Genomic DNA, 21,110 nt, shown 5'->3' on the forward strand with positions numbered 1-21,110 from the left:
TTTGGGGGTGAATAAACTCAATCAATGCAATTTCATTCTCCTTTTTTTGTTCCCCTTAATTCTACAACTTTCCTCACACCAAAACTCTTTCCTCCCATCTCAGATTATCTCTATCCTTTTTTGCCCACCCACACATTCACCCCTGAATCCAGCATCCACATGTTCCAACAGTATCTCCTTGTCCACCCTGACTCCCCCCCCCCCGTTTCCCTGTTTGTGTTGTGCTTCCACTCTCTCATTTACTTCATGATATACACCTCTCCATTTGCATGATAACTAATAATTAAGGAATTGACAGCGTACACTAGAAATATAAATTAAATAAACTTTAATATATACTTTCTGATATTTCGGCAAACGTCACGTTGCCATCTTCTTGGGAACTTATTACAAAGACACGTGCACACAACTACTACATAACAGCAAATGAGAACAGAAGCTAGGAAGTTAACGTTTTCCTAAAGTCCTGATGGTGCCCCCTGGTGGGCTATATTGGTAGTTCTTGGCCTTTGGGCTGAAGTTCTTCTGATAAATGTTTCCCAAATTTGTTGAGGTTTGGCATGTTCGTAAGGGCTGAGGCTGATTCCATGAATAGTCTTTCATATTTGAACTTGCTACAGTGTATTACTGTGGCTTTCTTCCATCTTATTCTGTGGCGAGTATCCAGAGCATGGTCTGCAAGCCCAGAGTGGCTGTACTTGTGAAATTGGATGTAATCCTTGTGTTCTGAAATTCTAATATTTGCTGTCCTGCCTGTTTGGCCAAAGTAGGACAATTCCTTAATTATTAGTTATCATGTATAACCAGCGTATAAGCCTCTCAACAAGAATAACTCTCCATTTGCAAGCCTCCCTATCCTGCTTTTTTGCTCTTTCATCACCTCACACTACCTCAGATCTATTCATTACAGTCATTACTTCTCCTGCTAGCAACAATCTCTCCAGCCAACTCACACCAAAATCATTTAAATGCAGCTCCATCTTCTTTATACAGTATAAATATTCCATCCATCCCTCAAATTCATCCAACACATTCACAAAATGCATAACTTTTTATGCATTTTGTGAATGTGTTGGATGAATTTTCCTTTATCCTCGCATAACTGTGTTACATATCATTCATAATTAGGGTTCGTATACGTGCCATATTTTACAAGATTGTCTCTTATTATGAGTTTGTGTCCTGGCGTCCTGATAAAACTCTTCGGGACGCAGAATTGTCCCGTAATTTGTGGATTTGTATTTAACATTCCCATTCTTAAACATAAAACATGTAATTGCCAAGAAATCGATATTAGTTATTGATCATAAAATTATCTTATCAATTGACAATACTGACATGTTGTGAGAATAGTGCAACTAGTGGATGTTGTAATAACTAAGCACGGCTTATTTGATATGACACAGATCTGTTATGAAACATAATCAGTTTTATTATTTTATATGCCTTTAAAATGCTGAAGAGAAAGTGTGTTCTCACAGAAAAGTTAAGGACTGAATATCCTCATGTAATTGTGTTGGCAAAGTCGACGAGAAAATGAAATGTACACAGTGTAATGCAATATTCAGCATACAACAAGGCGGTCGGTCAGACATCATGCAGCACATCGCTACGAAGAGACACAAATTAGCAGAAAGTGTAAGTAGTAAAGTGTCAGATTTTTTTTCTAAAAAAAACAATGGGTGAAATGGAAAGAAATCTTGCAGCTGATGAAGCTACATTTGCATATCATGTATGCATGCACAACCAAAGTTTCATTTACAGGCTGGCCTATAACTCAAAGAAAAATAATTCGGAAACTATATGACAAAAAGTTCACCTGCAATCAAAAGAAGGCTCAAGCTATAATTGTGAGTGTATTAGCACCTTATGCAATGGCTGTTTTCAGAAACGAACTTGAGAAAGCTAATTATGTGTCAATAATGATAGACAGTTCTAACCACGGTGCTTTGAAAATAGTTCCAGTTCAATGCTTCATACCAGAAGAGGATATCAAAATTATGGTTCTAGAGTTTTTAGATTTACCGTGTGAAACTGTAGACCAACTTACAAAATATGTATGCCAACTAGTGACAAAGTGGAATATTGAAAAGAAAGTTGTTTCCTTGTCAGCAGATAATACTAATACAAATTTTGGTGGAAGTTCCAGAAAAGGAAAGAACGTTTTTCATAAATTGAAATCAAAATTGAATCGTACATTGATAGGAGTTGGTTGTTCATCCCATATCATAAATAATGCTATACAATGTGCAGCTGATACATTGCCTATGGACGTTCAAGCTGTCATTGAAAAATTATATCAGCATTTTTATATCTATACTGTTAGAGTGCATACACTCAGAGGTTTTTGTGACTTTTTAAATACTGAGTACAAGACAGTGTTAGGGCACTCAAAAACATGATGGTTGTCTCTGTACTCTGCTCTCAAAAGGATGAATAAGATGTATGAAGTTCTCAAATCATATGTTCTTTCACTTGATAAACCACCATTGCTTCTAAAAAATTTCTTTAGTAATCCAGTTTCAGAGCTAATAGCCACATTTCTAGAATGCCGATCTGAAATGTTTCATGCAACAATTTGTGCAATTTTGCTTCAGCAAGAGTGTGAGAAAGTCACTCTTGCGGAAGCAAAATCCATTATTGAAAGCCTTGAAAGAGAAACTTCAGCAGAGATGAGATAATGATTTTGCAATAAGGAAAGAACAGTCCTTACTGAAGGCATTAATTGACTCACAATTGACAAGTGACTCATCACTCAGAGGAATTATGGTAATTATAAACATGAATTTTATAACACCTGTATAGAATACATCCAAGAATGGTCTTCTGACATGCTTACTTTTGAAAGTTTGTCTTGGATTTTATTGAAGAAGCCAGTCTCAGTTGGAAAAGTGTGCAGAAAAGTGTAACAACTATTGAAGAGGTCTGCCCAAACACAAAAATCAATGAAATTGAACTGTGTGATGAGGTGATGATCTTGAAAAAGGCAATTATAGAATTAATTGCAATTATAAAATTATAGAGAAGAAAGAAGAAATTAAAGAAAAATCTACTGGAGAACTTTGGTATGAGTTATTCAATAGTGTTGGAGTAAATGAATTAATAAATTTGAAGAAGATTGTTGAGTTCTGCTGCTGCATTCCTGGCACAAATGCTAGTATTGAAAGACTGTTTGTTTTCCCAGATGAACTCCTTATGGACAAACGAAAAGAATAAGTTATCTGTAGAAACTGTGAAAGCTATGCTCATTGTTAAAGTGTTTTTCAATAAGGACTGTGTGGAATTTTATAACTTGGTAAAACATAATCATTCTTTACTTGAGAAAATACAGTCATCTGAGAAGTATATCACAGGCAAAGATCAGTGATTTAGTATTGTTTAAAGTTCAATTTTAAGATTGCTATAATTAATTAAATTCTTTTCCTTTTGCTGATGTTCGTAAGTAAGAAAAGCAAAAAAAATTTGTTGGTTTATTCAAACCGAAAGTGTCCCGTATTTTTTTTTCAAAAATACATGAACCCTATTCATAATTAATCTTCGCTTGCCACCTCAATTCATCACTATCATACCTTGGCAACACATTGACTACCTTTCCTGCTACACTTATCTTTTACTCTCCTTAATAATTTCCTAATATCCAATCTGACATTTTCCTTGTTCCCATTCAAATCATCATTCATCCCTACTACAACCACCAACTTTTTTACTCTCTTATTCCTTATGTGCAACGCTTCAATCACTCTGCTCATTCTACCACCAGGAAAACATATCTCATGCACCACACCTCTAATAATGGAATCTCCACGGAGAGTTGCATTCAAATCATTCGTTACATCTTTCACATGGCTATCTTTCTTTCTACTCTTTTTCTCTCTTCCATGTATGTCCGTAATTCATTTAATTTAGAATGCACTTCGTTTCTTGCCTCATCTTCATTAACTTTGCTTTCATGTTCAGATCCAATATATGATAACACGAAGATTCATGTCTGATATTTTCATGCAGTTTCATATTATACTTCTGGGTGTGCAGCATCTGCAACAGACCTCACATTAATGTTGTGATGATAATATCCAAGGATAATTAATCGACTTGTGTATCTTCTAAGTGACATTCTGATCTTTTAGTGGATGCTGCTGATGATGTATTTTATGAATACTCAGTGCAACAGCAGTATCTCATGACATGATTATTACTATCTTGATATGAAGGACTGGCAAAAGACAAAACTGCAGTTCCAGGTAATAAGAATGAGACACTATCATATCTTTTATCATACTTTGAGCAACTTGACAAGAAGTAGATAAGTACTACTATCTCCACTTGGCCCTGATTCTATGTTGTTTGGGTGAGTTTCAATAACCCAACATCATTAAGAGTAGGCGTTGTATTCATTATAGGGATTAACATCAGATCTTGGAGCAAATTTTCAAAAGATGTCACAGCCTGTGATTCTTCCATTTCTATTACTCTATCTTTACTTCGTTACAATCCTTTTACCAACACTGAACTCTGCAGAGATGGAAGTAAGTTCTGAGCTGAACTAGGATATATATATTTGAATGAGAAACAGAACCCTCACTTAGTGGATAGTCAGTTCTTGACAGCTCTAACCTTTATTCACTTGTGAAAAATTTTATTGGCCTATTAGTATCTTCTGGTGTGTCTAGTTCATTTACTCTTGATGATACATTGGTCTTTATGCTGTTACTGTTAGAACCACGAAGATATCTACTCCAAGGTTTTCCTCTTAATTAATGGTGGCAATTCTGTGCTGTGTTTTTTGGTTGCACATGAGCAAGTAACAATGCCTGGTTGCTTGAGTCATGCCCACTCTTCTCCTGAATATCAATATTGGAAGTATCCCAAAGTGCAACCTCTGAACAGATCTGAACATTAAGACTTTTAGCAGCACTAAGTAGCATAGAACGTTGGTCCTGCGAAATGATCATTTCATCCTTGCACATAAAATCTATTATCATTTTTAAATCTGTGTATTTTATATCTTTTAGAATAACAACTGAATGTTTACATGAGCTTTTGATAAATATGCCAGAAAAGAAAGAACCGCAAGCAGACAGCACTATTTTGTGTGCCTTAAGTCTCTTACTTTCACATACTAGTCACATCTACAAAAGTAAAAGCAGTTAATACATTAATATGGTGATTATTCCTTTTTGAACAGATTTGCTGAGTTTCCATCTTTAAAAAGATGGAAACTTATCAAATTTTTTAAAAAGCTAACCAATAACAAGTTATAAATTTTACCAGTAATATAACATACTCATGTAAATTAGGCCTAACTCAATGGATATACGAAACTGCAATCAGTGAAAAATCACACCACATTAATGACTTCATTTATTCTAAGAACTTCTGATCCAGTGGTGGCCGGTGAAATTTTAAGTGGGGTTGCTGCCTATACTAAAAAAAGAAAGAAAAAAAAATTAATAATTATTATCTCGTATAGCAGACTCATATAGCAGAGTATATAAGTTCTTTTCGCTATACCCTTTGGTATTATTTGGTCTAGCTACTCACTGATGAAGCCTCAATAAAGGATGAAACCAGTCTGGGTAGTGACCTCCCACCATAATGTAATAACAGCATACATTTCCTAGGAAATGTGTTTTTACATTATGGAAAATACCAAGAATAGCGATCAGAACTTTACCACCTTTGCTGCGAGTTTGTACTACGTACTAGGACTACTTGTATTAGCTCACACTAGTAATCGCCGATACTTTTATAGTTTATTATACTATATTTGGCATGAAACTCTCTGATTCCAATCTTTGAGTTTCTTATTCGGTTTTAAAACAATGTGGGATTTAATATCCCCTTAATTTAAATAATTATTTTCCTAATTAGTAACCAATTTATTAATAAATCTGTAGATTTATTTATTAATAAATTGGTTTCTAATTAGGAAAAAATAATTATTTCTTTTTATTTTGTATAGGTAGCATCCCCCATTTAAAATTTCACCGGCCGCCATTGTTCTGATCTCACACACACCATTAATATAATTTAAAACTGTTAATTCAATTAGTAGTTAACAAGGTAGGTGTAAGTTGAAAATAAACAGAAAACTAATTCAACAATGAAGAATTTAAATACTTTAGAATTCTGATTAACAGTAAGTGAAGTAAAAGAGAAAAAAATTAAGGCAAACAAGAAGTGGTGTAGCTAGAGCTTTTGCCGCCCTGGGTGGTCCCTGAGTTAGCCGCCCCTCTCAATACACACCAAAAATATTACAAAAAGTCAAACACCACGTATAGGGAAATAAATTAAAACACTATGTTTATTTTTGAAGTAAAACTTTAATTTCAACAATCTAAAATATTATTTTTCTTGCTTTTCTGTTAGCAAAATTGTCGATGACATTGGCAAAGCCTATTTCATAGTAATGTAGGTCATTCTTTATCGATTTTAATTTAGAAAAACTTCTCTCACAACACTTATAGCAATTGTGAGGAAAATTCACAGTAGTATTACAACATTTGGAAATGAGTTCTCGAGAATGTATTTTAGAATTAACTGCAAAAGTTCAAAGTGCCGCCCAGGGCAGACCGCCTCCTCCGCTCCTCCCTAGCTACGCCTCTGCAAACAAGATTTCTGGATGTTTAACCAGAACAATATGAAAAAATAAAAATCTCAGTATAATTAAGACAATTATATTTAAAAATATAAATATAATAGGACAGTTAAAGGAAAACTTCTAGGAAAGACAAAATTCAATAAGATCAGAAATGACATTTAAAAATGTACCTTATAACCAATAAATGAATGGATAGCAAATAGAAAAAAGTTGCAAAAACACTCGACAGAATGCAAATATGAGACTTAGTATCAGAATTAAAAAATTAGAGTAATAGGAAAAATGGAAACCAGTACCAGTTGGATGAACACAAAACTGGTGGAAAGGTGGAAGCTGAAGTTTATAAACTTTTACTTTTGTGTATTGCATAAGTTAGCATTAATTATCTGTAATACATTTAAAATAAGGCAGGGAACTGGTATATAAATAATCTCGTTTATATATATATATATATATATATATATATATATGAGGGTGATCTAAAAAGTTCTCGACCTCGACCATAGGTAGCAACACCATTGGCAAGATTTTTTTTTCTAAGTTGATACATCTGTCATAAGCATCCATGTGAAATTACAAGTCATTCTATCAAGTACTTTGCTTTATATAGCTGTCTGAAGCAAAAGTGTTGTCTGTATCCCTTGAAATGGAGAAAATTGAGTATAGTGCAGTTATAAAATTCTTTGTAAAAGAAGGTTTAACGCCAAAAGAATTCATTCAAAGTCCATAAAAGTTTATGGGTACTTTTCTCCTTCATTTTCAACAATTAAGAAATGGACTGCCGAGTTTAAACATGGCGTACCAGCCTTGAAGATGATCCACGTGAAGGATGTCCAAAAAATGTAATAACACCAGAAATCAATCAAGTGCATGATATGGTATTAGATGACCGGCGAGTCATAGCACGTGAAATTGCTGAGACTATAGGCATTTCAAAAGAATGTTTAGGATATATTTCGCATGAACAATTGCAAATGAAAAAGCTTTATGCAATATGGGTGCTGCTCTTCCTCACACAAATCAAAAACACTTCCATGAAAATCTCTGAACAGTGCTTGGAGCATTTTAACAAGAATAAAACTGATTTTGTTCGTCGATTTATTACTGTGGATGAGACTTGGTTCACCATTACACACCAAAATCCAAACAGCAGTCAAAACAGTGGACAGAAGCCGGTTGTTCAGCGCCAAAGAAGACAAAGTCGGTTCGATCGCAGGAAAGGTCATGGCATCGGTGTTTTGGGATGCTAAAGGCATTTTGTTTATTAATTATCTTGAAAAGGATAAAACAACCGGGGAATATTATTCCGATCTTTTAACCAGACTAGACAAAAAAATTCGTGAGAAAACACCCGGTTTGCAGAAGAAAAAAAAATCATCTTTCATCAGGACAATGCACCCGCCCACAAAGGTGTTTTAGTAATGGGAAAATTAAGGGATCTACACTATGAACTGTTGGAACATCCACCCTATTCTCCTAGATTTGGCTCCCTCTGACTTCTCTCTCTCTTCCCAAAACTAAAACTCTTCCTCGCTGGTCAGCATTTTGCTTCGAATCAAGAGGTGATTGCAGCTGTAGAGGGGTAGTTTGCAGATCTTACTGGGAATCACTACAGGGATTAGATAATGGCTCTGGAATAAGTGTATTAGTCTTAAGAGAGATTATGTTGAAATAAAAATTTTGAAATTATAAATTCGTTTTTTTCATTGTTAGGCCGAGAACCTTTCAGACCACCCTCGTATATAACACACACACCAGCATGACTTGTATAGTGAAAATAAAAGATGAGAGTTTATAAGGGAGCAAAAGTTCTTAAAATCAGTTTGAGTGCTACAGAACCCTTTTGAATATAACCAAGCTGATAGATTTAAAAAGGGTTCTGAATGTATGCCATTATTTAATATTTGACCACATTGACATCAATAACTGGATAAAATACATCACTCATATATTATACTTTGTGTCCATCATATTCAGTGTAATATCAATGGTGACTTTGACATGTATAAACGTCATGGCCGAGTGGGTGGTTAATAAATGCAGGGTGGCCATAAAATAAAATGAGACCAAATTTTATATTAGACTTTTGAAGGCATGGGGAGATGATTTCCGCAAAAAAAAAAAAATAGTACCAAAAGTTACCGATAGGGGAAATTTTGGCACTGCCGGAGCGCTGAAAGAAGTCAAATATTTGCAGTAAATGCAGATAAAAAGGATTATGCAAATTTTATTGCGCGTACATGACAGCAGCGCCACCCCACTTGAAAAGGGATTGGAAACGTTCAGGCAGTTATTCGAATGACTGACGAATGTGCTTATTACATGTCCTACCTTGCCTCAGCGTGCTTTACTTAAGTTTTACTTTAAACAGTGCAATGTCGTAGCGGCCCTTCGGGAATTTAGAAGGCTTCATAACCATACAGGTCTTATGTCAGCTGTAGCACTGAGAGCTATGATTAAGAAGTTTGAAGAAACTGGATCACTAGGAGTTAGACCTGGCAGAGGACAGTAACAGATGTTGCTATTGTGGTTCGACGACACAGGGACCAGTACTGGTCCAAGCTCGTGCCATAGCTAGCGAACTTGATATGACATGGTACAGTCTGGAAAATCTTACGGAAAATGCTTCATTTCTATCCGTATAAGTTCAATCGTATGCAAGCACTAACTACCGCAGATTATGATAAGCACATGACCTTCGCGCTAACGTTTCTTGCCCGAATGGAGGTCGACAATGACTGACATTGGAGAATATTGTGGGGTGATGAGGCTCGTTTTTATCTGAACGGGTCAGACAACACATGCAACTGCAGAATTTGGGCATCTGAACATCCCCAAGCGATCCAGCAAGTACACTGCATTCTCCAAAAGTAACTGTGTGGTGGCTTCATAGCTGATTTCATAATAGGACCATACTTTTTTGAGCATATTACCCCTACAGGGCCTGTAACCTGCTCCATTACTGGGACGGTTTATAGACGAATGCTGGAAGACAATTGTTGATAGGCAGTTAGTAATGGTTTAGCTTTTTTCATATAATGCTATCAAAATATCCTGTACATCCCTCTGAGGGCATATCAGGGATTTGATGATGATAGTGATGAAAAATTTGACCAGCTACTGTCCAGGAATAACTTACGTATGGACAGATGCAAAACACGAATCAAAAAGGTGCTAATTAGACGTTTACACGCAAAAGACCGTTCATCATTTCATAAAACCACAACTTTATAATAGCTTTGGACATATTTGTCAGTACTTTTATAAAAGTACTACTGTTTGATATCTTTTACACACTGCAAATTTACCTCACATGATAGTTTCAGCCGAAACGAAACAATATCGACAATTAAATTAAATTCTGAATAATTTTAAACTAGTATCGTTTTACGTCAATGCCTGCCAATGAACGGGTGGAAACCAAGGGTGGTTTGAGGATTCAAGAATCCTCTACAGACCAAACCCAGTACATTATTCAAGTCACTTCAGATCTTCAGTAAGTAAGAGGGATGGAGTCTGTCACCGAATGACAAAAATTATTTACCTTCTAAAATTTTTCAAACATTTATTGTCATAGTAGGATCCAAATCAGCATCCTAACGGGCGAGGTGCGAAGTCGCAATGCATTCGATGCACACTGTTCAGAAGTGAATTTTCAGTCGTCAATATTTTCTTCGTTTTCACGAGAAGTATCATAATGTTTGATAGTTATAGGAGCCTGTTAATTCAGTTGTATTATATAATAATTATTATTTTATTATCGGCCTTCATCCGGGAGATATAAAATGATAATAAGGTATTTAGAATCATTCTTAAAATTAATCTTTTCATCTTGACCATTTAATGACAAAACTGTAGCTAATGGCACCAAAAAAGGCTCTAGGTTCATTTGTGATAATGAATCGGTGTCATTCATTATCACAACAGCAGAAACTTAGGTTCGTTTTTAGAGAAAAATTTTAAATAATAATACAGAAATATAACAACTCTTTAAAATATACTTCCTGTTATTCCTTTATAACCTAGATAATTTTTTCTTGTGAAATGTGCGAGGATGTGGAACATACAAACATAATAATGGAAACAAATATATTACAGCGACATTTGTGTAATCATTTTTGGCAAGTGTTATCCAGTTTTGGGATCTCTCTCTCTCTCACTCACACACACATACATACATTACGGAGACTGTTGCTGTACCGTGCTTTCAGAACATAAATAATCCGAGTTGGCATGTGATTCAACCTAGATCCTTGAATTAGATGGATCGCGCAGTGTGTGTTAAAATACGCAAGTGTCGAATGAGTTGATTGTTTTAGATTTTACTCAATGTACTAACAGCAGATTTTTTTTTTTTTTTTAAAATACAATTGGTAACTTGCACCCAATATCTGTGGATCGCATGAAAAATTTTGTTCGATGGAAAAGGGAAGGAAGGAAATATATATATATATTAAACCTCGTTTTAGTCGATGATTACTGACTACTACAGAACCTATAATAAGTCATCAGAGATTATTATTATTTTACAATTCTCGTGAAGGCGAGAGAGAGAAGTTATTGAATATAATATTGCTACATCAGATATTACAATAGAATGATAGAATGGTCACATCCTAGAAGATATACTCTCTCTGCAGAGTATTTTCTATATCCTATCCCCTCAGCTATATGGCTGGTGGGGGATAACTATATGCTGTATATATATATATATGATTATGAGCAAAGTGGTTTCCCGTTGCTTTACTTACCGTAGTATATTTTATGACTGTAGCCGTGTGTGTTCACGGGACCGGTTTGCTGTTTTGAAGGTTGAAAAACCTGAGTAATCGAGGAAAAAACCATCCACCTTTGTATGAGACCGGTTGACTCACCTTTAGTCGAAAGAGATCAGGTAAAGGTTCCTCACGTCACCGTCGGGAATCGAACCGAGGTCTTTCCGACCAAAGGGCTTCGTCTATACTGAATTACGGAGGCTCCTATTTTCCATAATGAATATTATATTATATTCATTCACACTCTTATATTCAGACAATGAATTCTCCAATAACTTTCAGAGATGTTCCCCCACCAGTCTTTGTTCCTTGTTCTGCTGTTTTAAATATTTCTTCCATATCTATCTGGTGCATACTTCTCAACAACTTAAACGTCTCAATCATATCGTCCCTTCGTTTTCTATCTATAGATTCTGCAGATCACATGCCTTCAAATCTATCATCGTAACTAGCATTACAAATGAAATCATTCTTGTCAACCGCCTTTGCACCTTCTCTAAAGTCGCTTTATTCAATCCCGATCATGATGACCAGATCTAAGCACAATAGTCCAGATGTAGTCTGATCGCAGCCTTATTACAACAGAACCACTACCATTTTATCTCTAATGACCAATGTCCTTCTTAGCACTGCATCAACCTTTTCTGTTGTCTTTATTATCTATGCAACATGTTCCCTTGAATTTAAAATTTCTATCCACCATTACCCCAAGATCCCAGCCTCCTCCATTTTCTTTAGTATAGTTCGGCAAATAGACCATGCAGCCTTCCATCTGTAATCCCAAAATTGAAAACCTTACCTTTAATGATACCTTACACTTAAACTGGTATCCCTAATCATTTTTAGTACCATTTCTCTTATTCAGATCTTCCTGAAGAGCCGCCACGTCGGCATTACACTCAGTAATGCTCCCTAGCTTCACAGTATTCGTTGACATCTGACTATCTCCCGACAGGCCAGTGATACGAGTAGTATTATCTGAGCCGTAGACATGAAGATTGGACAGTAAGTCCCAGTGTGAAGCCATGTGGAACCCATGGTAACTTTCCTTCTCTCTAATATTGCTCCTCCACAACCCTTTGATAATTAACAAATAGGCAATTTCCAATCCAGTCGAACAATCCAATACGTAAAGCCATACGAAGCAACTTATGTGGCACCCTATCAAATGCCTTTACAAAATCCAGAAAAGCCATGGTGCATGCATCATTTCCCTTATCAATTACTCACTGAACTGCACATATAATATTATACTTATCTACCAAGGACAGCTCTTATGAGTTCTCCAAATTCAATCACCACAGAGGTAAATACAAACTTTTTTTTTTAAATATTTTACGTGGATCTTCCCACGAAAGGTTTTTTGTAAGCACAAAGCACATTCGTACCGTAGATGGGCTAAGGATTTTTTTTTTTTTTAGATGTATGCTCTAGAAACCAAACACAGAACTTTTTCAAGTCATTTCAGGCCTCCAATAAGCGGACGGTGGTCTCACATCGACTATCTATCTAAAGACCGCCCCAAACATTCATGTCCATGGCGAGATTTGAACCCGAAACAAACCTGTTGGCCGGACAGCGGATACGCTAACTACCCGGTCAACTAGACAATAAAAACAGAAATGGGTATGTCAGCAGCATTCAGTGTGTCATCCTCCCAAGTATTAACGAGACTCAGGCATGCTTAACTTCAGTGATCAGATGAAAACGTGCTTTCAAATTGATTTCCCCCCCATTCGATACCACCTTGATGCCATGGCACTATTTTACTCTTTCCACTCCTTAAAGATTTTTCCATTTGCAAGGCTTTTATTAAACAGCCGGGTCAGTGGTACTATTAGTTCCTTAGTACACTCCCTTAAAACGTGATGAAATCTAATCTAGCTTCACGGCTCTGCTGATATCTAGAGTACTTGGTATTCTTAATACATCCAATACACCCACTTCTGGTCCTTCAACCATCTCCTTTATCCCAGTAATAAAACCTACTTAGCCAGAATGAAATATCACAATAAAGTGTTCTTTAAACAATTCCAACTATATACGCATTGATCTCGATTCTCTTGCATCTAGCAGTTTATCCTCCTTCTGTTGACCGCATAACGAAAAAATTCCTTGGAATTATCCTTGAATTGTAATGCCAGTATCCGCTAATGCTGTAATTTTCCCTTTACCATACAAGTCATCCTCGTAGACTGAATTTTATATTCCTCATGCAACTGTTCATATATATATATATATATATATATATATATATATATATATTTTTTTTTTTTTTAATATATATTTAATGACTTTAAACCGAGATAAAATATTAAGTTTTAATGAAAATGATACTGGTTTCAGTCTTTTACAGCCTTCTTCAGGTATCCACTAAAGGTAAAACACAATAATAAAAATTGAAGTTACAAAAACTGAGAATTACAGGCAAAAATGCAATACATAATTGACATAAAAAACGTTGTATTTAAAAAAAAAATCCAACGTTTTTTATGTCAATCATGTATTGCATTTTTGCTTGTAATGCTCAGTTTTTTGTAACTTCAATTTTTATTATTGTGTTTTACCTTTAGTGGATACCTGAAGAAGGCTGAAACTAGAATCATTTTCATTAAAACTTAATATTTTATCTCGGTTTAAAGTCATTAAATATCTATTTTTTTTTTTAAATGTACCACAACAACCGAGTAGAAGCTCAGGAATAACAACCCAGTAGAAGCTCAGGAATACACACACACATATACCAAGCTATTTTAAACCATTTCCCAAGTAAGCAAACAGACAAATAAGTCAAGTTTGCGCCTGCACGTAGTGTGAGTCTAAGTGACCCACAAGGTAGTGCAAGTCTAGGCAACTCGTGGTAAAGGTGGTATAAGCTCTGATCACCATTCTTAATATTTACCCTTAATGCAAAGCCCATCTCCTTGAGGAGATGTATGATGCTATGCATTAAAGGCAAGGGCCACTACCCAGACCGCTTTCGACCTTTATTGAGGTCTCATCAGTGGGAGCCATGCTTAGAAATTCCAAGGTTAAATAATACAGAGCTTATAAGTATTTTACCAAAACAAGTTACCAAAAGGTGCTTTGACCTTATTAAATAAAAATCTCAGGATGAGAGATAGATGTAGAAAGTTTTTTACCTTGGGTATATTATATGTTAAAGATACCAAGCTATTTTAAACCTGGTTTTACTCCATTTCCCAAGTAAGCAAACAGATAAATAAGTCAAGTTTGCGCCTGCACGTAGTGTGAGTCTAACTGACCCAGAAGGTAGTGTAAGTCTATGTAACTCGTGGTAAAGGTGGTATAAGCTCTGATCACTATTCTTAATAATTAGCGTTAATGCAATACTTATAAGCTCTGTGTTATAAGTTTGGTATAACTTTGGTATTTCTAAGACTGGCTCCCATTGATGAGACCTCAATAAATGTCGAAACCGGTCTGGGTAGTGGCCCCTTGCCTTTAATGCATAGCATCATACATCTCAAGGAGATGGGCTTTGCATTAAGTGTAAACATTAAGAATAGTGATCAGAGCTTATACCACCTTTACCACGAATTGCCTAGACTTGCACTACCTTGTGGGTCAGCTAGATTAGACTCACACTACGTGCAGGCGCAAACTTGACTTATTTGTCTGTTTGCTTACTTGGGAAATGGAGTAAAACCAGGTTTAAAATAGCTTGGTATCTTTAACATATATTATACCCAAGGTAAAAAACTTTCTACATCTATCTCTCATCCTGAGATTTTTATTTAATAAGGTCAAAGCACCTTTTGGTAACTTGTTTTGGTAAAATACTTATAAGCTCTGTATTACTTAACCTTGGTATTTCTAAGCCTGGCTCCCACTGATGAGACCTCAATAAAGGTCGAAACCGGTGCGGGTGAGACTTGGGTTCTGAGAGGCTCTGCTTGGGAACAGGTTTTTGCCTGTCTCTGAGTGGGGCCACCGCTGAGATTATGGCTCTGCTTGGTGGTGGGGTGAGCCTGCCACTGGGTAGAGTCAATGCTGAGAAGTTCTTCTCGGCGACGGGGTGAGCCTGTCATTGAGTGGAACAACGCGGAGTTGGGCGATCTCTCGAGATCGTCTTATTTTTAGAGCCCGTTTCACTTATTCATAAGGTCGAAACCGGTCTGATAGTGGCTCCTTGCCTTTAATGCATAGCATCATACATCTCCTCAAGGAGATGGGCTTTGCATTAAGGGTAAATATTAAGAATAGTGATCAGAGCTTATACCACCTTTACTACGAGTTGCCTAGACTTGCACTACCTTGTGGGTCAGTTAGATTAGACTCACACTACGTGCAGGCGCAAACTTGACTTATTTGTCTGTTTGCTTATTTGGGAAATGGAGTAAAACCAGGTTTAAAATATAGCTTGGTATCTTTAACATATATTATACCCAAGGTAAAAAACTTTCTATATATATATATAATATTTTAATCAACCGTTCTTGCATGATTTCCTTAGTTCATCCATTCTACCTCAGATTCTTTCTTTATTCTTTTCACCTTTGGTATGGAATTTTCCACTGTGGTTAATAACTGTTCCTTGACTAGTTCCCAAGTACTGTTGACCTCTTTACCTCTCTTCAAATTCCTCTATCCATGGTACTGCTTCAAGCTGGCTTCTGAGATTATTATATAATATATATATATATATATTAATCAACCGTTCTTGCTTGATTTTCTTAGTTCATCCATTCTACCTCAGATTCTTTCTTTATTCTTTTCACCTTTGGTATGGAATTTTCCATTGTGGTTAATAACTGTTCCTTGACTAGTTCCCAAGTACTGTTGACCTCTTTACCTCTCTTCAAATTCCTCTATCTATGATACTGCTTCAAGCTGGCTTCTGAGATTATTATAATCACTTGTAATTTTACAAGGCAGGTGATTCCTTTCTTTTCAGGACTTTCCTATCCCCCCCCCTCCCCAAGTTAACACCAGGTGGTCACTTTCACTATCTGGAAGCAAAAATTACATCTTTTAAAGTTTTTTTTGTCTCTTTTTCTTATCTACTGTTAAGCAATAATGATAACTCATTAATCAAATTACTAATTATCGTCATCAAAATATTATGCGGAAGTTGCAATTAATGCAAAATAATTACTTTTAAATCAATAAATAATAAAAATCATTGTGATAATTTTAATATACTGCTAGCAGTCTCAGAGTGAAGAGTAAATATAATGGTTCATATGTGAAAAACAGTTGTCCATTATTGAGCGTATTAGCATTTCTGTTAACAAAGAAGTAGTAGCGTAGTGTTAATAGTAAAATGAACTTTTCACAGTCATATTACAGGATGTCAAAATTTTACAGGATCATTTGGATAGTTTGGAGGACTGGGCTAGGAAAAATGGATGTCAATTTAATGTGCCAAAGTGTAAGGTTATGCACTTTGGGGTGAAAAGAATAGAAGCAGTATATCGCATTGGTGGAACCGTACTCCAGGAGATTGATGAGGCCAGGGATTTAGGGGTGTTGGTGGATAGGGAATTGAAGTTTAGGGGGCACATTGCAAAAGTGACTAAAACAGCTCATCAAATCACTTGGCTTCTGAAAAATACTTTAACATGCAGAGACAAACAAGTTGTTGTTCCTCTATCGAGCCTTGATAGGACCCCATCTGGACTACTGTGCCCAGTTATGGGCACCAGGGTTTCTTCGTGATGGGGAGGAAGTGGAGAGGATCCAGAGACGAGTGACCAAGATGATAGCAGGTCTGTGGAATGAACCTTATGAGAATAGGTTGAGGATTTGTGGGTTGCAGAAATTGGTCGATAGGCGAAGGGTGATATGATTGAGACATTCAAATTACTGAAGGGGTTTCTATAAGATTGATCCAGAAGATATTTTTGAAAATATGACTGGTGGTGGGAGGACTAGAGGCCATGAATGGAAGCTGGGCAAGAGCGTAGTTGACAAGGGTGTTAGAGCTAAGTTTTTTACTTAGAGAGTAGTGAATGAGTGGAATAAGCTTCCAGAGTCTGTTGTGGGTGCTATGACCGTGAATGAGTTCAAGGCAAGGTATGATAGATACTGTGTGAATGTCGAATAGTTGTTCTTGACATGATGTTAGGGGTCTCCCTCGATGAGTCTGTCGACTCCTTGGAGTTGCCTGGAACAGTAATAATAATAATAATAATAATAATAATAATAATAATAATAATAATAATAATAATAATAATAATATGATATACTAATTAGCAGCTATTTCAAAGCTAATGTAGTAAAGATTATACTGACTGAAGTCTTCATTTGACATACAAACGAACAGTTAACACCAATGAAAGAGTTTTGTAAATAAACCATTCTAATTTACTCGCAATATATTTATTGCAAAAACAATTTATAGATAACAAGCGACCTGAAGACAATTATAGCACGATACATTTTACATTGGGAGTTATACGGATATTTCAATCTTCATCAATAAAGAATAATAATAATAATAATAAAAAAACCCAACTCTCTTTATCGCGAAAATTACAGTACAAAGAGCTAAAATAACTTTTAAACATATATCTTAACATATTCATTTTAAAACATGTCTGTATTATCAATATCAACTATTTATTAGCTAATGCCCACATTAACTGTATTAGTAATTAAGTTAATGTATTAAATTAAAATAATAACAGTATTTATTAGCTAATGCCGCATCCAGTATACAGAAGAGGAGAGAGAGAGACATAAGATGAGGGTTAATATTGTATCCAACTGTTAAATAATTCAAAATAAAAACTGAACACAGTAAAGACACCTGAAAATGCTAATTATTATCGAAAATGCTAATTTTATTTAAAGTCGTATAATTAGTGGCGGCTCGTGGCTTGAAATCGTGGGGGTGCTGCAACTTTCGAAATATACGTATATACTGTACTTACAGTGTGGTACGTGTTTGGATATAATATCAAAATTATGGTAAAAATTAAACATGAAAAACTATTGTTTATTTTCGATAAAATTATACAGTTTAGTATAATCACTTAAAAATTACTTAAAAATAAAATATATTCTTCTTGTTTTGTTTCATGAAAAAATATTGTTTATTATCGATAAAAGTATACAGTTTAGTATAATTCAAAATTACTTAAAAATAAAATCCATTCTTTTAATTGTAATTAAAGGAATGGATTTACAATTTTTGGACATCACAATTAAATCCTTTAATTGTAATGTCCAAATATTTAAAGAGACTGAGTAAACACGATAAGCACTATGAACACTCTACTACTGGCGCAAACTGCATATAAACAACAGTGGAACAGCGCGACGGACAGTGCCGCATTACGCTAATAGCTCGCACCTCACTATGACATGCATATGATTGCGCGAGTAGCAATATGACACTGTGGTAAACACAGTGCTGCTAGTGTCCTCGCCCTCCTAAGTGTTACAAGATGGATTTTTATTATTTTTTTTTTATACAAAATAAGAGAATTATATAGGATTGTTGATGATAAAATTAAATATTACAAGCAAATATAAATAAATTAATAAAGGGCAGTGGATGGGTTTATGTAGGTGATTGGTAGTAATGTTCTGTGTAGTAGTGGAGACGGCAGTAGGTGTTCTCCCGCGATGAATCTTTGGGCTCCTTGGAGATGTCATGAATAATAATAATAATAATATCGAGAAAAATTGGGGGTGCTGCAGTTCCGTAGTGCCTATGCACGAGTCGTCCCTGCGTATAATATAAATTCACATTTCTTTCTCAAATAATAGTGCGAGTTATTTTATTAAAAGTAACCTTAAAGCTTCAAATGAGAATAATTAAACAAATGTCAATCACATAGGTCTCGGGTTCCCATAATGAAGAGTATTTTTCTTTTTCAGTTATAATCTGGTTTTCAGGCTTTTAATAACAGGAAGATCTCATTATGAGTAATTACTGCTGAAATAATAAGTCATTTGAGGAATTAGAGAACAGAATTTCTCAGCAATCGAAAACATCGTTTAAGACTAGATTTTTCTGAAATATGGACATAAAACTCTACGCCCCGGAATGAAATATTAGTTATGCATTTCCTTCAGTAGAAGAATACCCCCTTAGTTTTTAATTATTTAGAGCTATCGTTTCTTTCAGAACAATATATTAATACACATTAATACATAAAATAAATACTTGCTATGTTATAATTTTTTCAATTGTTTCGTATATACTGAACTTCTGTGTTCTAATATAAAGTGCAAGAAATTCTTGTTTAAACAGAGAAAGTTTATTTCACGAATGTCATGGATTTTTATAAGTATACCAACATTCTATTCAAGATTGCAACAGTAACGTTTGTTTATTGCAAAAATAATCGAATACACCAACACGATAAGAAAATTAAATGAAGCAACATTTTCTGATCTTGCAGACTTATCATCTGCATCACACACACATACACACAGACACTGATATGTCTATTTACAGAGTAGAAAGGTAGTTGCTTCCTTCTCTCTCCAGACGCGGATGAAAACATGACGACGTTGCTGCTGAGAATCACACTAACACCTCGCTCTGTTATTGGCCAAGCTGTGTGGTGCACGTGAACAGGAAGTGCCCTGATATAAGAGTGTTCCTTTGGTTAATGGAATAAGACGTGGTGGCGAGATAAACGTTGTTCATGTACCCGGTTGCACGGTGATGAAGTAATGTGATATAGTTTAAGTAGTTCGACCTGATCTTTCCCCAGTGAGTGGCATGTATGTCCAGTTAACATACTGCTGTCAGGAAGCATGCATGTGTGCATATACCTTCACGTGTGTTGACCATTCGGAATGCCCAGTGCTATATTTGCTATAACGTAAGTAAACAAAATTTTAAAAAATTCTTGCGTATTCAAAATGATTATAAGAATGTGGGCCTCATGTTCAAATAACTGCATACTGAATGGAAAAGAAGAAAACCCAGTTTAACATTTTAATCAAAACTGAAGGCTGATATAAAGGGCAAGAAAATCGATAACGATTACTAGCTCTCCAACTACTCAGATTATCTAACCGAATAAACTGAATGTACCTTTGATGGATTACAAAAAGCACTTCTATTTTCTTGCAATAAAATAAGTTTATACGTTGTAAGGGCATTCGAAAGTTCATTTGAAGATTTCTTTCCAGTTTTGATAAATAATTGATCCTCATTTGCATTTACGATTCAGTGTTCGTGATTTTTGTATTTGGTCATCATCCTCCTCCTCCTAGAGCAGGGGTATCCAAATTACTGCCTCCAGGTTGTATATCCGGCAAGTAATTCCCTTTAGGCCGGTTCGCAAAGTTGGCGATAACTAATGATATATGTATATATAAACGAAGTATTTTCGTGTGTCATTTTGTAGTTTCGATGTAAATTTAAAACAATTAAGATGCAATGTGTATTTGGCGTCTTTAAATTGTGTTTTATATATATCGACAAGTTTCTATTTTAATTAGTATTCAGCCAGTGAGAAAATGTATATACTCCCGCTGGCTGAATGCTAATGCTAATTAGAATAAAAACTTTTTTATTTTTGCGGGAGTGTGTGTGTGTGTGTGTGTGTGTGCGCGCGCGCATGTATATATATACACACACACTTTTTTATTTTCTTTTGCGGGAGAATATATATCCTCGATTTTTTTTTTTAAATAACGAAACCTGTGTTGCGATCATAATTAAAAGAAACACACGTATTAACCACAGTGAAAATTATTTAATTGTAAATATTTCATCCTAAGTGTCTTAGAACATGATGTCC

The 21,110-nt window shown here is 35.3% G+C and overlaps 1 protein-coding gene across 1 annotated transcript in view; it reads left to right on the plus strand.

Annotated features, from left to right (window-relative positions):
• The first annotated feature begins 19,965 nt into the window (after window positions 1–19,965).
• LOC150099779 (protein phosphatase 1 regulatory subunit 3C-like) overlaps window positions 19,966–21,110 on the plus strand; it is a 65,215-nt gene continuing 64,070 nt past the window's right edge. Inside the window, exon 1 of the mRNA XM_090403860.1 lies at window positions 19,966–20,183. The gene's annotated coding sequence lies outside the window, so the exon portion shown is untranslated. The remainder of the gene's footprint in view (window positions 20,184–21,110) is intronic.

Source organism: Typopeltis vanoorti, chromosome 14 (genome assembly GCF_054136105.1).
Source record: "Typopeltis vanoorti isolate ZY-2024b chromosome 14, IOZ_Tvanoo_1.0, whole genome shotgun sequence".
Lineage (NCBI taxonomy): Eukaryota > Metazoa > Arthropoda > Arachnida > Uropygi > Thelyphonidae > Typopeltis > Typopeltis vanoorti.